This window comes from Lactuca virosa, chromosome 8, assembly GCF_052849685.1.
Source record: "Lactuca virosa cultivar CGN04683 chromosome 8, Lactuca_virosa_CGN04683_v6, whole genome shotgun sequence".
Taxonomy (NCBI): domain Eukaryota; kingdom Viridiplantae; phylum Streptophyta; class Magnoliopsida; order Asterales; family Asteraceae; genus Lactuca; species Lactuca virosa.
Genome location: NC_136433.1, coordinates 237084220 through 237108210, shown reverse-complemented (window position 1 = coordinate 237108210; position 23991 = coordinate 237084220). Strand labels below are relative to the sequence as shown.

The 23991-nt window shown below is 38.7% G+C and overlaps 1 long non-coding RNA gene across 1 annotated transcript; it reads right to left on the bottom strand.

The window, feature by feature from the left end:
* Positions 1 to 17808: 17808 nt before the first annotated feature.
* On the bottom strand, positions 17809 to 20158 carry LOC145129238 (uncharacterized). The gene is made up of 3 exons (XR_013717394.1): positions 19890 to 20158; positions 19658 to 19772; positions 17809 to 17979 (listed from the first exon to the last, which is right to left on the bottom strand). It is a non-coding gene; the product is annotated as an uncharacterized LOC145129238 (long non-coding RNA).
* Between the last annotated feature and the right edge of the window lie 3833 nt (positions 20159 to 23991).

Sequence of the window (23991 nt, the reverse complement as noted above, 5' to 3'; positions counted from 1 at the left end):
CCAGTCAAAACGCTAATTTCGGGACAAAATTCTTTCTAACGGGGGGATGATGTGACAACCGTCAATTTTTGGCCAAGTCAAAGTCAACTAAAGTCAACAAGTCAAACCGGTCAACTCATCTAACCCTTGTACATTAGGGTTCCATTATATTTCTTATTGAACAACTCGCAATCTTAATACAAAGTATCACTTAGAGTTTTCACGTGTTCGGAAATTCTAAACCCTAATCAGGGCAAGTGATGAAACTACTCGATCAAACATTATTCCTTAACCCTCGGGGGCATATAACAATCATAACAAGACTTAACGAGATGTACAAACCTTGCGTTACAAAGCCAAACACTCAAAAAGGTCACAAAAGTAATCTCTCCCAAATCTCTCTAAGTATGTGAAATCTCTCCCAAATCTCTCTCAAAAGTTGCTTTAACTTTTTATAGTCTTTCGGGCCATCCCGACCCTTAACCGGGTCAAAAACCGCTTAAAACAGGGTAAAAACGAGTAAAATAGGCTTAAGGACCCGAAACCCATCCTTTTGGGCCGAAGCCTCTTAGAGCCGAAAGTCCCCTATAGGGACCGAACCCTGCTGACCCGAAGCCCCTGCGAACCAAGGAACCGAACCCGAACCTTCTCTCTCGGACCGAACCTCGCCTGCCAGACGAACCCTTTGCTCCATTTCGCTTCTGATACCTTCGGTCCATTTCGCTTCCTAGTCCACCTTCGCCTTCGGTTCCAGCCTCTAAGGACCGAACCTGGTCACTTTCGGTCCCTCATGCGAAAGGCCTCGCAGAAAAGCCTTTTCTTCCCGGTTTTCGACTAGTTTTGCATTTTAGGCCCATTTTTAATTATTTTAACGCGGGATTTTCACCCAAAACTTTATTTTAACATATAAGGCCCCATATTTATTAATTAACCACGTTTTTGGCGATAAATCTTATCCAAGAAGAGTGGGTGAAGTACAAGAGGTGGAGTGTTGACTTTTATTTAGTTTATGACACAAGCAACCACCCACACCCACTCCATGACCAGCCACACTCCTTCCACCATACCTAGGTCATGTCAATGTACTTTATCATTATTTCCAGCCATTTCCCACGTTCTTAGAGCAGGAACATCCACCCTCTCTCCTCACACTTCATTCATTCTCTCATTTTCCTCCAAGAATCACACTCCAAACTCTCTCATCTTTCTCTCTCAATTTCGAGAACTTCAAGGCATACTCCAAGGCTTATCTCCTTCATTTGGTAAGTATCATCATCTTTCTTATGATTATTACACATCCTCCTACTCAAAATCATAGATTGCTTACACAAATTCCATCACATTAGTGTTAGATTCTCGAATCTTCAAGCAATCCTCCAAGTGTTCTTGAGTTGAACACTTCTCTTCTTCAACATTCACCCATTGAAATCATATAAGGTGAGTTCATACCCCTATCTTTTCATGTTTTCTTAAGTTTTAAGGGGGGGGGGGGGAATACAAGTTAAAACACTAAGAACACAACTAAACTCACTTAACGGCCTTCATCAGAAACGTTTAACTCCATTCACGGACTGTTTTGGTCAACTTAAACATTTTAGTTTTCAAAACTGTATTTGGTGCAAATAGTTCAGGTTCATACCTTTAAAATGACTACTTGCACATCCCCATACGATTTTTCTATAATTTATGGTGATTTTTACAAAACTGCCTATCATTTCAGAAACAAATTCGGACCAGTCTGTGAATATGAACATTTTAACACAAGTTAAAGACTTCTAAAAATCATAATAAAAATTATGAATAAACTATACACATTTTGTGAACTCTCAGAATTTACGGAATCAGTTTTTGACTTCGTATGATTTTTTTCTAGGAGTTTTCTAAAACAGTGTAGAAAGGTAAAAATCTAGATAACAGTTTATAACTTTCATCACACTTTGTAACTTGTTGAGCAAAGTGTTAATCTTTGAGGATTTCATATTTTACATGTGTTTCTTGTTGTGGTATATTTATATAATAGAAAATACTCACTAAATTGTAAGAGTCCTCCATTATTACCATTAGTACCAAAATAGGGCATGATAACACATAGTTATTTTTTGCTATACATTAGACTTACATAGAAAAGGGTCCTTATACATCACAAACAAACATGCTAGAACTATAATAGGTATAGTTTAGGTTCACTACCACTACCACTATTTGATAAATTATAATATGCATAATTCATGAGCACTATCACTACCACTATTCGGTGAATTATGATATGTATGGTTTATGTTCACTACCACTACCACTATTTGATAAACTATAATATGCATAATTCATGAGCACTATCACTACCACTATTTGGTGAATTATGATATGTGTAGTGTATGACCACTACCACTACACTCTATCTAGCATTGTTAGCTTCCAGCCATAATTACTAAGTGTATATGCTAGAGTTATACAGAATTTAGTCATGATCGACTTAGAATTGGTGGGCCCGCCTTATCTCCTGTTCCTTGTTTGGTTGTGGACCTAGGGCAGACCCATTAAATTCGACGGTTTATTTAACTCAAATTTTATATAACTTATATACACTTAGAGATTATAGAAGGAAACTATAGGAAATTCTAGGATGCACTAATTATTAATATAGAAACTTATGATTCACTCTTTAAGGAAAATATCGGATTTTCTTTGGAAATATACCTCTATTAAAACTACATTATGTCTAGAATTGTTAGGCCTCAGCTATGATTGCTAAGTGTATATGCTAGAGTATTATAAGAATTTAGTCACAATCAACTTAGAATTGGTAGGCCCGCCTCATCTCCTGTTCCTTGTTTGGTTGTGGACCTAGGGCAGACCCACTATATTCAACGGTCTATTTAACTTAAATCTTATATAACTTATATACGCTGGACGATTATAGAAGAAATCTACGGGTCTTTCTAGGGTTCATTATCACATAACATAGGAACATTCTTTTCACACTTAACTAAGAAAATATTGGATTTTCTGGAAATCAAACTCTATCGCTTTTACAAGGAAAACGGTTTCTTCCTCAAACAAAACTCTTATGAACTCACCAACTTAATTGTTGACACTTTTTTTCAAAACTACTTGTATTCTCAGGAAATCAGTGAAATAGGAAAACATCAGCGCTTTGAGGATGGGACGTTAAATCGTCAAACAGTTTATTTTGTCATCATAATGTAATTGATTTTGAAACATGTAAACATATACTTTGGTGTAACTTTTTCAATTATATTTATGATGGTTGTATTTACTTTGAGCACTATTATACTCGTTGTTGTGATACTTTACATGAAGTCCTCCACCCCCGGACGTTTCCGCCATCCTTGGTTTGGGGGTGTGACACCATAAATCACTCATCATCATCCGACTATGCTCGGGGTCCACTACCTGTAATATAAAAAGCTGAGTGGGTCAGGCTTGGAAGCCTGGTGAGCATATAGGGTTTTCAACCCACAATAAATAAATTTATTATACTTAAACATCAAACAATCAACCAAATTTATCCCAACCCCATTATCTTATTTATTTCTTAAGGATTTACCCTAAGATTCAACTATCACTCACTCCTAAGGATTCATCCTAAGGAATAGGCGCGAAGTCACATCGTCGCCAGGGTTTATACAACAGGCACTAAGTCCATAGCTGCTAGGGTTTATACAACATTTGCTAAGTCCATAACTCTTATTTATCGACAGTATTATTCACGGGAATCCCCCCTGCAATACATGCCAATGGGTTTTTAGAGTACATCTGATGAACATATAGTTCACACACTTACAGGTTGCGAGCCTGCTAGTGTTCCACAGATCATCTAGAATAGTCCATGGTTGTCATTCATAATCTGCTGAATGACGGGGCCACGTTTGGGTAAGTGATTCTCTCATATTTCACCACTCACCCTCAACTCATGATCTATATCACTGATCATCTCATTTATCCAACTCACCTTTCATCACACACCCACTATTTCATCTACTCATGTTTTACCCAATATTTTTTTGTAGATAAAAATACATATACAGTTTAAATTATTTAAAAACCTGTATAAATCATTCCTTCAACATCCATCTCAAATAAACAAATAATATATATTCACACAGCACGTATTTTATATAAAATACTTCATATCTATGTGTAAGGTGAAAGTAACTACACACTCACATGATTTAATGATAATCGGGCAGCACTTCGTTTCCTAAAACGATCGTTTCTAATAAAACCGGGAGTTTTATTGAGAAACAGGGCTCTGCGAGGGTCGGGCTTCGAAACCGAAAAGATAAATTTCTTGGGCTTCTCGGGCACTTCGGGGCGTATTTCGGGTGTTTGGTATAATACCGGGGCTTTGGGGGAAGTGAAAATAGCTAAAATATGAAATTTAGGGTGAAAGGTGGCAAATTTCCAAAGTTACCCGGGAAAGCTCGCAGCGTTCTATTTATAGGTGAGTCCGAAGGTCGGCTAAGAAGGGTGAGTCAGCAGCGAAGGCGCGTGGCAGCAGGAGGCGAAGGCACGCAGATGGCTCGCACGTGCGAGGGTCCAGGTGTGGCCTTCTGATTGGACCGAGGTCTATGGTCCGAGGGGTGCAATGTGGCGCGCCATGCGAAGCTCGGACACGCAAGAGAGGGCACGCGTCGGACTCCTACTGGACCGCACTTCGGATGGGAGGGAATGCGACACGTCTCGCCAGCTGGCTTCGGTGACTCACCAATTTCAGACATGTGGCGCGTTATGAGCGAAGGTGACGTGGCCGAAGTATGACAATGCGAATTTTCTCGATTTTTGTGCAAAAACTTCTAAAATCCATAACTTTCGCATACGAGCTCCGTTTTTGACGTTCTTTATATGCACGCGTAGGTAAAATTACGCTCTACAAATGTCGTTTAGACTTCGTCGGCTAATTTTGAATTTAATTTTTATATTATTATTTTTAACAGACCGGGACAGGAAATCCGTTAAAAATTCATAACTTCTTCATCCGACATCCATTTTCGTCTGTCTTTTTACCGTTGTGCTACTATTGACGATACCTTCGATTCTCGTTTAGTTCGTGTTGGCTAAAATCACTCGATCTAAAATTCGAGTTTTTAGCTGTCTACTACTAAGCTGAAACTTAGAAAAATCATAACTTCCTCATACGAAGTCAGATTTGGGCGTTCTTTTTATGCATACTCTCGGTTTAACGAACACTACGACTTTCGTTTAGATCACTAAGGCTAAAAAGTAGTTTATCAAAAACTCACTTTTTATGTCATTCGGCACCGTGCCGGTTTTGTCGCGAAACTTCGACAGGTCATAACTTCTTCGTTATAACTCGGATTTCGGTATTCTTTATATATCCGTAATCCTTGTTACGACCACTACAGCTTTCTTAATAGATATCGACTTTATCTAATATTTATTTTAGACGCTCATTTTTATTCTTAATTAATTAAATCCTAATAATTAAGCATAAAACATATAATTCACATAATATTCACATAATTCCTTTTCATTTCTTCAAAATGAGTTACAAAGGTTAACCTAGACTATTATGTCAATATTAATGCCTAGCCTAGAAACACGGGTGTTACAATTCTCTCCCCCTTAGGATGATTCCGTCCCCGGAATCACACATCAACATACAACTGCGGGTAGCGACTCATCATGTCACTCTCCGTTTCCCAGGTGAGATTTGGCCCATTCGTAGGTTTCCAACCCACAAGCACTAAATCGACCATCTTGCGTCGCAACTTCTTAGTCTTACGGTCAACGATTGCCTCGGGTTCTTCAATTAACCTCTTGTTTTCATCCAACCTTAATTCAGAAATTGGAATTATGTCGGGCACATCTCCTGTGAACTTTCTCAAATAACACACATGAAAGGTGTTATAAATACCCTCTAGTTCTTCCGGTAATTCTAGCTTGTAAGCTTGATTCCCGATCCTCTTAAGAACTTTAAACGGTCCAATAAACTTTGGACTCAATTTTCCCCTTTTACTAAATCTTATAAGTCTCTTCCACGGTGAGACTTTAAGTAAAACCGAATCTCCAACTTCGAAGGATATCGGTTGTCTTTTCTTGTCAGCATAGCTCTTTTGACGATCTTGAGCAGCTAACATCCTTTCCCTAATCACTTTCAACTTTTCAGCAGTCTGATGGACTATTTCAGGTCCCATAAACTGCTTTTCCCCAGCTTCCAGCCAACATGACGGCGTTCGACACTTTTCTCCATACAAAGCGTGATAAAGTGCCATCTTGATGCTCAAGTGGAAACTATTATTATAGGAAAATTCTACTAGAGGTAAGTGTTCATCCCAGTTACCTTGGAATTCCAGGGTACATGCTCTCAGCATATCCTCCAGTGTTTGAACCGTTCCTTCGCTCTGACCATCGGTTTGCGGATGGTAAGCTGTACTCAAACATAACTTGGTACCCAATTCCTCTTGTAGACTCCTCCAAAACCTTGAGGTAAAACGGCTGTCACGATCTGATACAATCGTTAACGGAACACCGTGAAGCCTCACAATTTCCTTCACGTAAGAATTCGCAAGTTTATCCATAGACCATTTCTCTTTGGCTGCTATGAAATGCACACTCTTAGTGAAGCGATCAACGACCACCCAAATCATGTCGTGACCGTTCCTTGTTCTGGGCAGTTTAGTCACAAAATCCATAGTGATGTCTTCCCATTTACCCATGGGTACATGTAAAGGTTCTAAACTCCCATACGATTTCTGATGTTGTGCCTTAACCCTAGCACATGTTACACACTCGGCCACATACTTAGCAACATCGAGCTTCATCATCGGCCACCAGTAATAGGGTTTTAGATCCCTATACATTTTTGTACTCCCGGGATGAATCGAGTACATGGTCTTGTGAACTTCTTCCATCAGAAAATATCTTACTCCTCCCGTTTCAGGTACCCAAATGCTATCTTTGAATACCTTCAGTCCTTGACCGTTTGTATCAAACACCAACGTTTTACCCAAACGTTCCTCCTTTCGGTCATTTTTCTCTAAAGCTTCCTCCTGAGCTTTCTTTATACTTTCCACAATTGTCGAGACAACTTCAATTCTCAACGCTCTTGGCCTCTTCTTTTCAAGATTTACCTTCCGACTGAGAGCATCAGCAACAACATTTGCTTTACCAGGGTGGTAAAGTATCTCACAGTCGTAGTCCTTGAGTAATTCTAGCCAGCGCCGTTGCCTCATGTTCAATTCCTTCTGACTAAAGAGATATTGAAGACTCTTATGATCAGTGAAAAGTTTGCATTCAGTACCATAAAGATAGTGCCTCCATATCTTTAAGGCGAATACTACCGCTGTCAACTCCAGATCATGAGTGGGGTAGTTCTTTTCATTCTCTTTCAATTGCCTCGATGCATACGCTATCACTTTATCCCTTTGGGTCAGAACACAACCTAACCCAACTCCAGAGGCATCACTATAAACTGTGAAGTCATCAACTCCTTCAGGTAACGAAAGAATCGGTGCTTCACACAACTTCTTCTTTAACTTCTCATTCCAAGTATAAATAGCTCCTTTGTGGGTCAAAGCTGTTAATGGAGTCGCGATCGAAGAAAAGCCTTGGATAAACCTTCGGTAATATACAGTTAATCCTAAAAAGCTTCAGATCTCTGTAGGAATTTCAATCGTAACCTTCGAGTTACAAAATAAATCCTTATTGAGGACTCCTTCTTCTTCTTAGAATAAGTACTTTCCTTCATTCATTGTAACAGACCGATGGGTCATGTTCTAATGATCTCTCATCGTATAATGCACTGCTTAGACTCAGGTTTCTTAGAGACAAATTCCGGAACAGACTATACCTTCCTTCATGTTCTAATGTGATACAATCACATTTCAACATGTATCATTTCTAACTACCAACTTCTTTTAGAACAAGTGCGATACTTCTATTGATCGCTTTGATCATCTTTCACTTCAATCTTCTGGCTTAAGTCAAATGCTACATCGAACTTGGTTCTTTAAACCACGTGACATACTCATCTTAGTTGGACTCGATTCGATATGACCTCTAAGGTCAGGATAACAATTATCTTCTTAGTCATTACCGAAACGATGATAACGACAGACTAGAACAAGACAGAATCAATTACTAGCTCCTTGGTAACCTTGTGACTTTCCTTGATCCAAGTACGAGTCCTGTGCTTCCGGTAGTATAGGCCTCTACTACTATTCACACCTACTCATACTCGTCCCAAGTATTGTCTCGCAGTTCTCCAAATCACCATACAAGAATTTCACATAATCATTCAATTCATCAGATGACAAAACCAGGGTTTATATTATTTCCTTGAAACGATTACACAGAGGTTCAAGTTTACCCTATACTATGCCTCTAATAGGCTAAACCACTTGTTACTATTCACATTACTACTTCATAACTTGATCTTTGGGTATCAAGTCTTTACTTCTAATTCCTAGCGTTGTTATTTTCTTCGTCAAGGATATTCTGAAATTCCCTTGGCGTTGGCGGTGCGCTTGGCCTTGTTACTTCATTTTTCTTTGGACAATCCTTAGAAATATGGCCTTCTTCCTTACATACGTAACACACCCCCTTGGGAATCGTACACTCATTGGCGTAATGCCCAATTTCTCCACACTTGAAGCATTTCACCTTCCTGTCATAATTCCCAGAGTGTTTATTTTTGCACTTCCCGCACCATTTTCCTTTACCTCCTCTTTTGCCAGACTTTGAGAACATGTTGCTCTTGTTGGACCTTGAAGACCCCTCAAATTTCCTCTTCTTGCCAACTTCAACCTTGTTGGCGGTCCTGTCATTGATCATTTCTTCAATAGACTTAGCAACCCAGATAGTTGCCTCAAGAATAGATGCCTGACGTACTGGCATGGTAAGTTCATCCTTACTTTGTTGAAGTAAACGTTTTGTCTCTTCCATCTGTTGATCCAACATCGTATGCACAATTGCCTGCACCCCAGCCATCGTGATTGGCTCAGGCTGCGGATTATCGTTTCCGAATTCACTTTGCGTACTCGCCATTTCTATCTATACACCAATCGTAGGTGAATTTAGATCTTTATTTTCGATAGACGTTAAATCTTCGTTATTACTCCGAAACGTTTATATGTTAGTTCTAATATCGTAGTCATACGTTTAGAATCCTACACACATAAGGTTTCCAGATCTGGTCGACAATAGACCATAGATCCGAACAATTAATGGCATATATGACAAACATATAGCATTTAGCACATAAAAGCATTTTAGGCATCTTTCCTAAAATAGACTAGTACTTGTGTCTAAAATATGGTAGAAACTCATCTCACAATCATCACTTAGCATTCTAAGTTTAAGTCTAGAAATCCTACAAATTCCTAGTTCGCTTAAACTAATGCTCTGATACCAACTGTGACATCCCCTAATTTCTCGGCCATAAAGGACCGATTTAATATATGCTTTTAAAATAAAATCAGAGTAATCCTTTCAAAAGATGTTGCGGAATTTGTTCCCAAAAACAAAACATGATAAAAATTTATCAAAACCTTTCTTTAAGAAATATATGTTTTCATTTTATATCAAAATCTCGGGATGTCATGTTCCGATACAGATCAAAAGCAACAAGACATTATAAGCCTTACAACAGTTATTTACAACTACTAGCCTATAATCCATAAATCACTCATCATCATCCGACTATGCTCGGGGTCCACTACATGTAATATAAAAAGCTGAGTGGTTCAGGCTTGGAAGCCTGGTGAGCATATAGGGTTTTCAACCCACAATAAATAAATTTATTATACTTAAACATCAAACAATCAACCAAATTACCCCAACCCCATTATCTTATTTATTTCTTAAGGATTTACCCTAAGATTCAACTATCACTCACTCCTAAGGATTCATCCTAAGGAATAGGCGCGAAGTCACATCGTCGCCAAGATTTATACAACAGGCACTAAGTCCATAGCTGCTAGGGTTTATACAACATGTGCTAAGTCCATAACTCTTATTTATCGACAGTATTATTCACGGGAATCCCCCCTGCAATACATGCCAATGGGTTTTTAGAGTACATCTGATGAACATATAGTTCACACACTTACAGGTTGCGAGCCTGCTAGTGTTCCACAGATCATCTAGAATAGTCCATGGTTGTCATTCATAATCTGCTGAATGACGGGGCCACGTTTGGGTAAGTGATTCTCTCATATTTCACCACTCACCCTCAACTCATGATCTATATCACTGATCATCTCATTTATCCAACTCACCTTTCATCACACACCCACTATTTCATCTACTCATGTTTTACCCAATATTTTTTTGTAGATAAAAATACATATACAGTTTAAATTATTTAAAAACCTGTATAAATCATTCCTTCAACATCCATCTCAAATAAACAAATAATATATATTCACACAACACGTATTTTATATAAAATACTTCATATCTATGTGTAAGGTGAAAGTAACTACACACTCACATGATTTAATGATAATCGGGCAGCACTTCGTTTCCTAAAACGATCGTTTCTAATAAAACCGGGAGTTTTATTGAGAAACCGGGCTCTGCGATGGTCGAGCTTCGAAACCGAAAAGATAACTTTCTCGGGCTTCTCGGGCACTTCGGGGCGTATTTCCGGTGTTTGGTATAATATCGGGGCTTTGGGGGAAGTGAAAATAGCTAAAATATGAAATTTAGGGTGAAAGGTGGCAAATTTCCAAAGTTACCCGGGAAGGCTCGCAGCCTTCTATTTATACGCGAGTCCGAAGGTCGGCTAAGAAGGGTGAGTCAGCAGCGAAGGCGCGTGGCAGCAGGAGGCGAAGGCACGCAGATGGCTCGCACGTGCGAGGGTCCAGGTGTGGCCTTCTGATTGGACCGAGGTCTATGGTCCGAGGGGTGCAACGTGGCGCGCCATGTGAAGCTCGGACACGCAAGAGAGGGCACGCGTCGGACTCCTACTGGACCGCACTTCGGATGCGAGGGAATGCGACACGTCTCGCCAGCTGGCTTCGGTGACTCACCAATTTTGGACACGTGGAGCGTTATGAGCGAAGGTGACGTGGCCGAAGTATGACTCTGCGAATTTTCTCGATTTTTGTGCAAAAACTTCTAAAATCCATAACTTTCGCATACGGGCTCCGTTTTTGACGTTCTTTATATGCACGCGTAGGTAAATTTACGCTCTACAACTTTCTTTTAGACTTCGTCAGCTAATTTTGACTTTAATTTTTATATTATTATTTTTAACAGACCGGGACAGGAAATCCGTTAAAAATTCATAACTTCTTCATCCGACGTCCATTTTCGTCTGTCTTTTTACCGTTGTGCTACTATTGACGAGACCTTCGATTCTCGTTTAGGTCGTGTCGGCTAAAAATCACTCGATCTAAAATTCGAGTTTTTAGCTGTCTACTGCTAAGCTGAAACTTAGAAAAATCATAACTTCCTCATACGAAGTCAGATTTGGGCGTTCTTTTTATGCATACTCTCGGTTTAACGAACACTACGCCTTTCGTTTAGATCAATAAGGCTAAAAAGTAGTTTATCAAAAACTCACTTTTTACGTCATTCGGCACCGTGTCGGTTTTGTCGCGAAACTTCGACATGTCATAACTTCTTCGTTATAACTCGGATTTCGGTATTCTTTATATATCCGTAATCCTTATCACGATCACTACAACTTTCTTAATAGATATCGGCTTTATCTAATATTTATTTTCGACGCTCATTTTTATTCTTAATTAATGAAATCATAATAATTAAGCATAAAACACATAATTCACATAATATTCACACAATTCTTTTTCATTTCTTCAAAATGAGTTACAAAGGTTAACATAGACTATTATGTCAATATTAATGCCTAGCCTAGAAACACGGGCGTTACAGTACAAACTATTTGATTATATTTTTTGCCCACCGTCACAATAAGCACCGACAAGGACAGAAAGAGCAGGGGAAGGTTACTGAGGCTCTATAAAAATAAGAACCTTACCTCGCCACCATTTCAGTGCCACTGATAGAAGGCTCTAAAAGAATAAGATACTACAACACGAGAAGTTTTTGTGTCCCTACTTGGTGATCGATTGAGGGAAAAATCAAGAATAAAAGGGGACAATTCACATGCCTGGCGGTATTCTTTCTTCTTTTTGCAAACTTTTAATTTTGGTCATACACTCAAACCCCATAATTAATTAAATGGGGGAAGAGTTTCATAGAGACCTGTAATTCTTTTGTTGGTCTATTTCTCTTTCAATTTTCTCTCTATTGAACCAAGTTCGACCACAGAAAAATGTGTACATCAAAATGAGGGCAACATCAATTCTTTGTTGCAACAATCACAATCCATGCCGCTACCGTCTTTATGTCATCCTTATACCTCCATCTCAAATAGCCCTTACGTCTCCTCAAGCAATCAGGAATCGCAACTGATAACACGCAAACAAAAAAGGCTAGGGCCGATCACGACTAGAGTAACCATCGTTAAACTAATCAACGGAAACGTCACAATGCATTTTGGATAACAAATCTTAGATTCTTGTAGTTCTGGATGTTGATTTCTATGTTTCCTTTGGTATTTAAATTTGTTGGTCTATCGTTTTGTATTTATACATTTTGGAGTTTAGAATCTTGCATTGATTTAATATGTGAGTTCTTCAATTTCACGTTTTTTTTTTTGGATTGTTCATCTACACAAATCTCCATTAGTTGTGCTTATTTTTTTTTAAACATGACTTATTCTAAGAATTAATCAGATGCTATCTATTTCTTTGTTAAACTATGAAAGAATAGGATTAAAAATCATATATTCTACAAGAATGTGTATGTTTCTTTTGTCTATACATTCACAAAGAATGTTTTGTTTTGTTTTATCCATACATGTCACATGATAAATTCTAAAAGAATGTATGTTTCACATCATATAATAGAAAGAAAAGTAATCTCAACTGTATTCTCGTGTAATTCCGTCTTTAAGAAGTTAATTCCATTCATTCTATTCCCAAATACCGAGAGAAAGAGAGAGAGACCAACTGATGTCGGAGAGGGAGGACCGGTTGTCTTCTCCGGTGATCTTGTCGGTGCTATTGGTCTCCGACAATACCATTTTCAGCCAAGCTGAAATCGATGATGCAACCTTCCAACGTATTTTAGGTCGGAGAGGAGAAGAGCAAGACAATATCACGTTTTCTAACTTTTGTGTGAGAGAGATTTCCGCAGCCCACTCGTTTTTCCGGCGACCCACTTGTTTTCCAGTTTAACCTGATGCTCCATTAGTTCGAATATTTATGCTATTCTCGATAAGTCTACCATTTCAAATTGTCATGGCAAGGAAAGCCCGATGTAGTGTGATAGTGTAAGGATGTGTGAGTGTATGAGGTGCTCCTTGGCTCGATTCACAACTTTTCGACAAGGTTCTAGCCTCCGGCGACCAGGAAGGTGGTGAAAGAGATCGGTAAGCGGCCATGGGAAGGGGTCTAAGTGCAGTCCAAGGAGAAATAGCGGATTTCTTGTCTGTTAGAGTCGAGATTTTCGAAGAGCAAGAGTATTGCAGGAATATGCGTTGGCGGCTTCCTTTTTTTTTTTGTTGCGCTGCCTCGGTGATCCGAGCCAGGTATTCCCTAATTTCCCTTAACTGAATTTTTGTTGGGCTTCTAAGAAAAATTAGGTCAAACATTAAACCATTAATTTCCCTTAACTGAATTTTTGTTGGGCTTCTAAGAAAAATTAGGTCAAACATTAAACCATTAATTTCCCTTAATTGAATTTTTGTTGGGCTTCTAAGAAAAATTAGGTCAAACATTAAACCATTAATTTCCCTTAACTGAATTTTTGTTGGGCTTCTAAGAAAAATTAGGTCAAACATTAAACCAAGATAGCTAATGCGCTGGTGGCATTAGTTGATTAACTGTATTGGGCTTATTTATAAGAACTAGATTGGATTTAATGTTAACTAGGAAGAATCCCGTTTTGCGGGAGTCACAGATTCACAATTTACAATAGTTTTATATATAACCAAAATTTATATGTTAATTGCTCATTTAATTATCATCGTACAATGAGTGAGATGGCAAACAGGCAATAAGTTGCGCCGCTAAGACTTTTTGTATGGTGAAACTAACTCTTTTAAAGACTACATCCGAAGATCTAGGGGATATAACATTACTATGCATGATCCGTTGTACTCTTTTAAGAAGCTCTACCGCGTCCGGCGCGAGGAAACCAAACGTATCAAATGCAAATGGTATGAACACGTGTTGATTTTCCATTCATGATTTCGCATGTTTGGCGACTTTGCCTGTAGCTGCTTTTAAAGCAGCCTGTCCCGCCGTGAAACCCCCATCCATCAAGCCCACGAGAGGGGATACCCATGTAAGGTCCACCCATGCGTGTTTCCCTCCGACCCATCCAAAAATCAAAATGTCAGCCGATCTGAGGGTTGACCTTCCTTCTGTCGGGTCAGTCAAGAAATTAACAGGTGCCTCTTTCTTAGCGGAAACCCCGGTACGCTTAAATATGTCACACAAAACATCCCTAACCATATCGTGCCTGTATTTGAACCCCGGGAGTTCTTTACAGTGAACTGCGTGCTCTACAAAAGTGTCCAAACATGCCTTGCGACACACCGGACATGTCTCGTCAGCTGGGAATATAGGAATCATGAGTCGATATTTGAGGATAGTACGATACTCCATGGGAGACATATGTTGGCCAAGCCCATCTATAGGAATAGCTAGGAGAAAATCTTGAGCATGTGGTGCACGTAAGCATTGAAAACTGCTTTCTGCCGAGCCGTCATGTCGAGGTGCACTTCCATATCTTGGACAATTTTACGAAAAAGGGCACTCGCCGGTGTATTCTGGGATTTAGGGGGGGAGTGTCTTTAGTAGTAAAACTGTTAAGATCAAAATCTGGAAGCTTGTTACGAAGAGATGCCAAGGCGTAATCATAATCAGAATCCATACCATATATGCCGCTATCCCATAAGATGTGGTCTTGCAAAACCCAAGATTGGGCCCTTGAGGCAACAAAAGCATATGAGGTAGCCTCTACTACCGAGTATAAACCCAAACCTCCAAACCTAATTGGTAAGGAAGCAATTCGCCACTGTATGTCACCAAAGAAAGGGCCCCCACAAACCATAATGTCCTCAATCGCCCCGCGCAACCCATTGTCAAAGAATATTTTCGCCTCCTCCATGTGAACGGGTTGGCACTTCCTCAGCCCAAAGAAAAGCTTAGCAATACCCATACAAGACCGAAGCAAAAGGAGTTCACTCTGGGGGTCAGACAATTGTAGAAGAAGGCGCATTAAATTCACAGCGTTTTCGGCTCTCTTTATGGCTAAGCTGCGAATGAAACTAGCATCTCTGCTAACAGCTCCCCCAAGAAGTTTCACCCCCAAAGGCGGCCTCCCGATGCCGGCCGGGAATAGCCCCTCACGTAACTTCCTACCATCACACGAGGGCCAAAAGAGCTCGGTTTTCTTAATATTCAACTGAAGGCCTAATTTTGGGCGAATCACCGTAATGATGTCCAATGCTTTGGCCACCTCCTCCGAATCTCCGATAAGTGTGCCATCATCAAGGTACCATGCATGGAGAAGAAGCTTGCAATTGTCTCTAATATTATGCAAGAGCGGATGCAACACAAGGGCAAAGAGAAGTGGTCCCAAGGGGTCTCCTTGCTGAACCCTAGTAGTTGACCAAATATGTGTGTTGCCTAGATACAACCTTGCTGCTTGACTATATAGGAATTCTAACCACAAGGATATAGAAGGACACCTCAATCTGACCTCATGAAGTAATGCAGATCTGTCAACAAGGTTAAAGGCATTAGAGAAGTCCACGGTAAGCATGGAGAGAGATCCGTCATCGTGACGCTCACTCAACAACCTATTGGCGCTATGTAATACGGCCTCAGCGCCACCCGACACCCCGACTCCAAACTGAAAATCATTGAGATACTTGGCTATTTCTTTACCAACACCTTTCATAGCCAACTTGGAAACCAAATGTCTCCATATAGTACCTACTGCAATAGGTCGTATTCCCTTGTCAGGTTTTAAGAGCGACGTGAGAGGAGCAGAGGCAACAAATTCTGCTAAACTCGAAGGGCATCTACCCCCTAGCCATAGATTAACCACAGATGTAATAGCATGTAGGTGGTCTTTGGCTATAGCTGAACCTTCTCCACAAAGGGCATCTAAAATGTGTTGAGCTCTCAACCCGTCCCTCCCACACGAGGTACCTTTAGGGAAAGATTTAATTCCCCCAAGGACATCGTCAACATCCACTACAAGGGGAGGTTCTGAAAATATGACGTTGGGCATGGAAGGCGGTGGCTTGTATGGATGCTTATCCTCCAATGCCTTCGTGGTATCACCCCCAAATGGAGCAACCCCCGAAGAACATAAAACTTTCACTGCTGCTGTAAAATGTCCATCAGCAACCTTACGAAGACATTGTCTGACATTGGTGCTGCCCGGTGTTCTTTTCTCCTAAATGTACTCTTCTTTTTTGTCTTGTTGCTCCAGTCTTGCATTGTCAACTAAGTTTCTAACTACCTTTGCGATACCGTCTTCAGTCCCCCAAGTAGCTAAAGCACTCAACATATTACGATGTTGCAAAGACTTCCTGTTGCCAGACCTACTTTCTTGCATATTCTTGGGCCTGAACACCTGAAGAGTACACCTAGGAAGAATTAACAAAGCAACCCACGCTTCAACGGATCCGGGATGAGCAACCACCTTGGAAAGGGCTGCTTTCAAAGCCTGAGAGAAAGTCATACGACAGTTATGAGGGATGCTTTTGACGGTGGTAATAGGTAGTTTAAAAACACGATCAAGCAGCTGAACATCCATCACCAACCCATCATTGAGGTAGGCTTCCGGTTCATAGGGTAGCGGCTTTGGAATGCCAACAATATGCATGCTAATGTCATCAGCCCCGTCAATAAACTTAATCAAGCCACCAGGGTGGTGACATGAACGACTCAGGGCATGAAGCTTCATGCAATCCCCACATATCCATTGACCAAACTCCTTCAAAGTTGCTGCCACAGACATAAACAATCCATGGTCAGAAGTAATAGCCTCCCGTAACACAGCTCTGCGTTCATCTGTATGGAGGTGTAAGCTCTTGAGATGAGATATCATACGGGAAATCCCTTTATATCAAGTAGTTTTTGTTTGCTTCCGCTGCATCTTCAACAAATCATCCGCACCCAAATACCATCTTTAAATTTCAATATTAAACTAAATTACATTGAATCCTTTGTGCCCAGAAACTACTACTTCACCTGATCGGCAACCCACATATCCGCAAATGAATGTTGGCTTGCAATTAAGAAAATGACAAACCCATAGTTTCAACTAACCATCCAAAATCTGTGAAGTTGCCATATATATCAAATAATATTATATGCAACATATCAAAAGAAGATAGTATGAAGTAGAACATGAAATTAAATGCATTACAGCTATACCAAAAGTTCTGCAACTTTTTTAACAAACATGATATAAAACTTCTAAAAGCTTTATGATTTATGAAATATAAATTGGGAAGAAGGTGGAACATTATTTTTAAAGGAGTGTTGATGTTATATTCTTTAACAAACATTTAGCCCCCAATAATAGAGTTCTCTACTAATATAAATACAATATTTATAAAATGGCTTAAACTATTTTATTTATGTATTTAATTCTTATCAGTGTTGCATAAGTAAATTGCATATAAAATAAAAGTAATTTTAGTTATTTTGTGATTTAGAAAAAGAACTTTAAACTTAGAAGTGACATGTTTATGGTATAATTAATAATCAAGTTTTCCAGAAAATAATTCCCATTGGCTTGAGTTTTCTAGTAAAAGATGGATCCATTACCAGTTTATTACTGCCTAATTTTTTTACCAGAAACCAATTTCACACCTTTTTGCATGATAATGGCAATAATTAACACTTGCATAAACCTTGTTTAGAAGCACAGATGCCAGTGACATTCTCAAACCTGTAAAATAAACAAAAACAACAAAAGTTGGGTTAAAACCTATAGAGTATAGAAAGTCCGGAAATACTAATAACATCAATGACCCGTGATTAAAGAAATTACATATAGACACCCTTTGACAGTAGGACGTTTGCAAAAGGTCTGTGGAAATTATTCTTGAAAATAGATAGGATAAATCAATGTCTATTTCAATGGAATAGACCATTCCATTCCAACTTCGACTCTGTCACACCAAACACTACCCTTTATCCTGTGTATGTTGTTGTTAACATCCGAAAAAAATTCACAAAATCTTACCTTATTAAAACCCAGACAGATGCCAAAACCCAAGTTGTAAGGATGTACAAATAGAAATGCCAAATGTAAAATGATCATTCCTAACTTAATATTACCTCATCTTTCAACTCTTCCCCTAATCCATTCCAAATCAGCTATAATATCGATTGAAAACAAAAAAAAAAAAAAAAAAAAAAACTTTTTCAATATATATAATGTTGGTTAAAGTTGATTTTTTAGGGAAAGAAGCAGGTCCAATTCCACCATGTCCTAGAAGATTACACGCATCAAAATAGGTTATTGTTTGAAGTTTCCCACTAAAATAGTTTTTTTTTTTTTTTTTTGTAGCTAGCTAGTTACATATAAATCACAGAAGAAGGATACAATTTTCTAAAACAAATGTGGACAACGTAAACCATATGAATTTACACTCCATTTTGACAGGTAGCAAAACACTGTCTAATACTAATTACAATTTCTTAACAAAGTAAACATTTATCCATTTAAAAAAAGTAAGCAGACACATTCCGTTATCCTCTGAAATTAATTGCAATTTGTTAACAAACGTAATGACATATTTATCGAGGAAATTACTGAATATGAAATACAAATCAGTGGAGAAATATACACCATACGTGATCACCGAAATATCCAAAAAAAAAAAATTAAACTTACATCTAATGAATAAAAGTTAGGGTTAAATAGTTTAATTTTTAAACTTACATCTAATGAATAAAAGTTAGGGTCAGAAAAAAAAGTAAGGTATATTAGTCAAAGAAATGTGTAATTTTTAAAGAAATGAGAATATTCACTTATCTATTTTTTAAAGTGATTTTCTAACAAAGTTTTAAGTAAAATATTTATCTTTTATCATTATCTTCTTACGTTTATTTAGTCATAACACAATTTTCATTTATAGAAGAAATATATAGAAATAGTCCATGTGTAGAAAAAGATCACAAAATTGGTCCTTGTGACAAAAAAAAAAAAAAAAAAAAAGATCACTGAGTTGCTCCCCATAGCAAAAAACTTTACAGAAATGGTCCATGTTGCAAAAAAAGTTTACATAATTGGTCCTTATATGGAAAAACACTATAGAATTGTTCCATGTAAGAAAAAAGATTAGAGGGTTGCATTGTTATTTCTTGTAATTAGATCATTATTAGACTAAATAATTTTGGGTGTTTCCAAATCTAAAATGTTGTAAATTTGCAGTTTTATGGATAAATCAAAGAAAATGTTTTCACCTAAATTAGAATAATCGATTAAACCTTCAATAAATAAGAGTTAGAATATATATATATATATATATATATATATATATATATATATATATATATATATATATATATATATATATATATATATATATATATATAACAGAGAGATAGAGGTATATTACATTGACAACTTGTTTCTTTGACAAAGGACCAGATCTAGCAAGCTCTCCATGGAGCTCAACTCCATGTGCGTACCCCAAAATTATGAGGATTTTGATGTTATCCATATAGCATGTTCTGGTCAAAACACAATCAGGAAAATAAACAAACCACACGTTAAAACAAAATTAGACAATTTCCAATAAGATTAACAGTAAGATCTTTAAACTCTTGAAATAAAAAAAATTACCCGACCTTTTTAAACTATGTTGCCCCTTACTTGATGTATCACCTCCCATAAAAGTTTTATCTCATCTCCTTGAACTGTTACATTCACATGCAAGATGGGATACACAGGAAGGTCTTGTGGCAAGAAGCAAGTGGATAGACCATCGTAGAGTTGCTCTTGTATATAGGGACCACAATATTGTCCTTGTTCATTGATGTACATCAATCTACTCACATATATACAGGTTGGGCATACTTCAAGTAAACTGAAAATAATTATGAAAGTATGATTTGGTTTAATCATTCATAGACGAATTTATGGATTAATTACATGGTATGGATTAAAATTATAAATACACATGACAGACGGGGTAATATTAGACTACGACATTTAAATATCATTTATTTAACGAGATAGTTAGTTATGTGTAATGTCTCTTATCTCAGAGCTAGATTATTTTGATGGTTAAAAGTGAGACAAGCCTAACCAAATAATTGAGACACCTAATTAGATTCGCATCAATTATTATAAAGATAATAACAGTAAAGTATTAATAAGTGATACTCAAAAAATAAGCTAAGTAGAGATTATTTATGAGATGTAGGTGTTCAGGGAGCTGATCAACCATCTTGGACTCCGGTGGTTTTAATATATGTTTGCTGCTTCAGGTGAGTCTCCTCACTGTTTGTCTGAGTCTAAGGCACCAATGCCGACCCATTTAGTTTATGTATTGTCGGAAGACCCGGGGGTTAGCCATAGGCATCATGTATGAAAGACCAGGAGGCGGCTCTTGACACACTGTATGCTATTATGTATGGTAGGAAGACCCGGGGGTTAGCCCTGGGCATCATGTATGAAAGACCAGGAGGCGGCTCCTAACACACTGTATGCTATTATGTATGGTAGGAAGACCCGGGGGTTAGCCCTAGGCATCATGTATGAAAGACCAGGAGGCGGCTCCTGGCACACTGTATGATATTATGTATGGTAGGAAGACCCAGGGGTTAGCCCTAGACATCATGTATGAAAGACCGGGAGGTGGCTCCTGGCACATTGTATGCTGATTAGCTAAGTAGAGTAGTATGTATGCTAGTTGTCTTTGTGATGCTTGCAAGAAAGACCACATGGCGGCCCGTGGCATAACGACAAGACTATGTGCGACACATAGCACCTTATTTGATTATGATATATGTATGGCTTACGGTTATGTATGACATGTATGGATCAGTGGATATGTATGGTATGTGGTATTTGGGGAACTCACTAAGCTTCGATCTTATGGTTTTCAGTTTTGGTTTCAGGTACCTTCAGTTTTTAGATGAAGGAGCTCGGGACGATCGCAACGCATACACCTATGTTTTCCGCAATATGTGATTTCTGGGAATGAACTCTGATAAATGTTTTATTTAAAATGCCTTTCAATGTGTGAACAAAGTTACAATAGTGTTTTAGTTATATTTAAAAATGAAATTTTTGGTCTTAAATTTTGGGATGTTACAAGTTCGTATCAGAGCCTTGGTTTGAGGGATTCAGGCATACCTTTGGGTGTGTCTGAACTCAAACTGAGGACTTGGTATGAAAATTTTCAAAAGAAAAATCATTTTTATAAAAAGAATTTCTAAGCAAAGAAAGGGGTGTGATGCGTGCAATCGACCGAGCTCAAGTAAGTGGTTCCCAAAATACCAATACATGTTATGTGATATGATATGATTATGTGATTCGCATACTAGATTAGAGCTAAAGATCTAGAAGAGATGCCTTTGTATGCTTATATGAGCTTGTAGATTTGCATGCTAGAACTGATCAGTCAGTAGTAGGATGACATGTTTAGGTTATGCCCGATTGTATGAGCCTTAGAATTGCATGCTAGTACATATTCCTGATTAGAGGATATAATGGTTTGATTGGAGTATGTTGGTTAGATTTTCCATCGTCTGAATGCTGCTTGCTTTGTGCTTTGTGGGACTCCGGAGTGATGGGGGTTAGCTACTAAGTGAATACGTTAAGTCACATGTGACAAGGATTGAATAATCTCTAAGTGATGGATTTGACCCTATTGCGTAGCTCTTGTCTGAGTCCTAACCATTGTAGGGATGAGTCCCTTACTCGAAGGATTATCCGAGCCTCGTTACATGTGATGGTATTCATGAAGTGGCTAATTGGCATTATGAGGAGTCCTTCAACAGCTGAGGGCTGGGTGAGTTCGGGAACCTAAGAAAGCCTAGGATATGCTGTAGTGGGTTAGTAGTATGGTTCAGTGAGTACTGGTGTAATGGTTTGAAGAAGTGACTTAGAGGATTCAGGAGGATTACTGAGCAAACTATGGATAGGTGTGGAAGGTAGTATTGGACCCGTACTACTGAAAACACATGATCCATACTCGAATCAGTGAGAGTCTTGGAGAATCTAAGAAGCTTATGGGAAGGAGAATTCTTGGTTATGCTCTGATCGTGGGGATAGCTGCTGTGACAACCCGAAAATCCTTGTCTTGTAACGTTCAACTATTCAACTCAGCCGAATGTCAGCCTTCGTTTTGCTATCTTTTAACGAAATTGTGGGTCTATATGAGTGCACTAGGCTTAGTATAACCTAGATATGAGTCTTAGGAAGGGTAAGAAAGTGTGTAGCATCACAAAATCGGGCCAAACACACCAAAGAAGGTGTGTGCGGCCGCACACCCGCGTGTGCGGCCAGCCAGCTACACACCCAGCCGCACACACCCTCCAGCCTCACACTCGACCCTATCTATTGAACACTTAGCCAACCTTACACCCCCTTTTCCCACTCCTTCAAAGCTGGAACTTTCTCTCTCTAGAATCTTCACCCAAGAACACTCCACAGGCCTAAAAAACGTGAAGTACTCCATCATTCAGCTTGTTATACTGGTAAGACACCTTAATCTAAGCCTAAAACTCTTTATGTCCTTCGTGTTCTTCATCACTTGAAGGTGTACGGTCGCACACCTTCATAAGGTGGCCGCACACACCTCAAAAACCCTCCAAAGTGAGAGTTTGATCCCCTATCTGCTAGTTGGACTTGGTATTGGCCTTGAAACACCTAAAAATCGACATTTTGGGCACGAATGAAGAGTGTACGGCCGCACACTCCCATGTACGACCGCACACAGGTCTGGCCGCACACCCTGGCCGTACACCTGGCCGCACACACATAAAAGTCGAGTTTGGTGGCCTTACACTCAAATCTAAAGCCCTACACTCATTTAGGGACTTCAATAGGTGTCTGTAACACTTAATTCTAAGTGTTTTCATATCCCTAAGGTGCGTCCATGTGTCTATTAGTGGTTATATGCCCTAAGTGTATTCATATATGTGTTACTACATGTTGAACTAGGATCCGTTTGTGCTCACGACTTCATTCGACACCCGGCGATCCTATATCAATCTTTCTTTCGAGTTACTCACTTCAGGTGAGTTCATACCCCCTTAATCAACCTTTGAAATGATTTTAAATGCTTTTATGGGGGGGGGGGAATACAAGTTGAACTATTGAGTTATTATATCAATCACATGTGATTAATAATTGTCAATCAAATAGATTTTTGCATGTTAAACTGTTTTATTCAGCTAAAGGTTTTCAAATTTTGTTTTCAAATCTATTTTTAAATTACTAAACTTTTATCAAAGTCTCTTAAACTTATATTCTTGTTAGATTCATGTCTATATAGATATAGTTATATAAGTAGGGTTTGAAGGACTTAGGACTGATAGCCCGCTTTACTTCCTATTCCTTGTTTGGTTGTGGACTTAGAGTATCCGGTTATTTGTCCGAGTGTCGTTGAAATCCTAGTTATATATTATGTATATCTGTTTAGATATTAAAACTCTTACTCCAGTTCAGCGCCTTTGGGTAGCAAAGGTACCTACATAACCTCTCAAGTAAACTATAGTAGGTATAGTTTAGAAACCAACCATAACTTTTATGAGGAGAAACTAGCTATATCAATATTCTAAAACATGTACTTTTAGTAAAAAGAAACGTATATAGCAATCAAAGCATGAGATACATCCTCATGACGCGGATTTCACCGTTGTCGAGTTGGTAACCAGAGTCTCCTAGAGGGAGAGCGGGCATTGTGTGTATAGATCTATACGGGACAGACCATCCCAC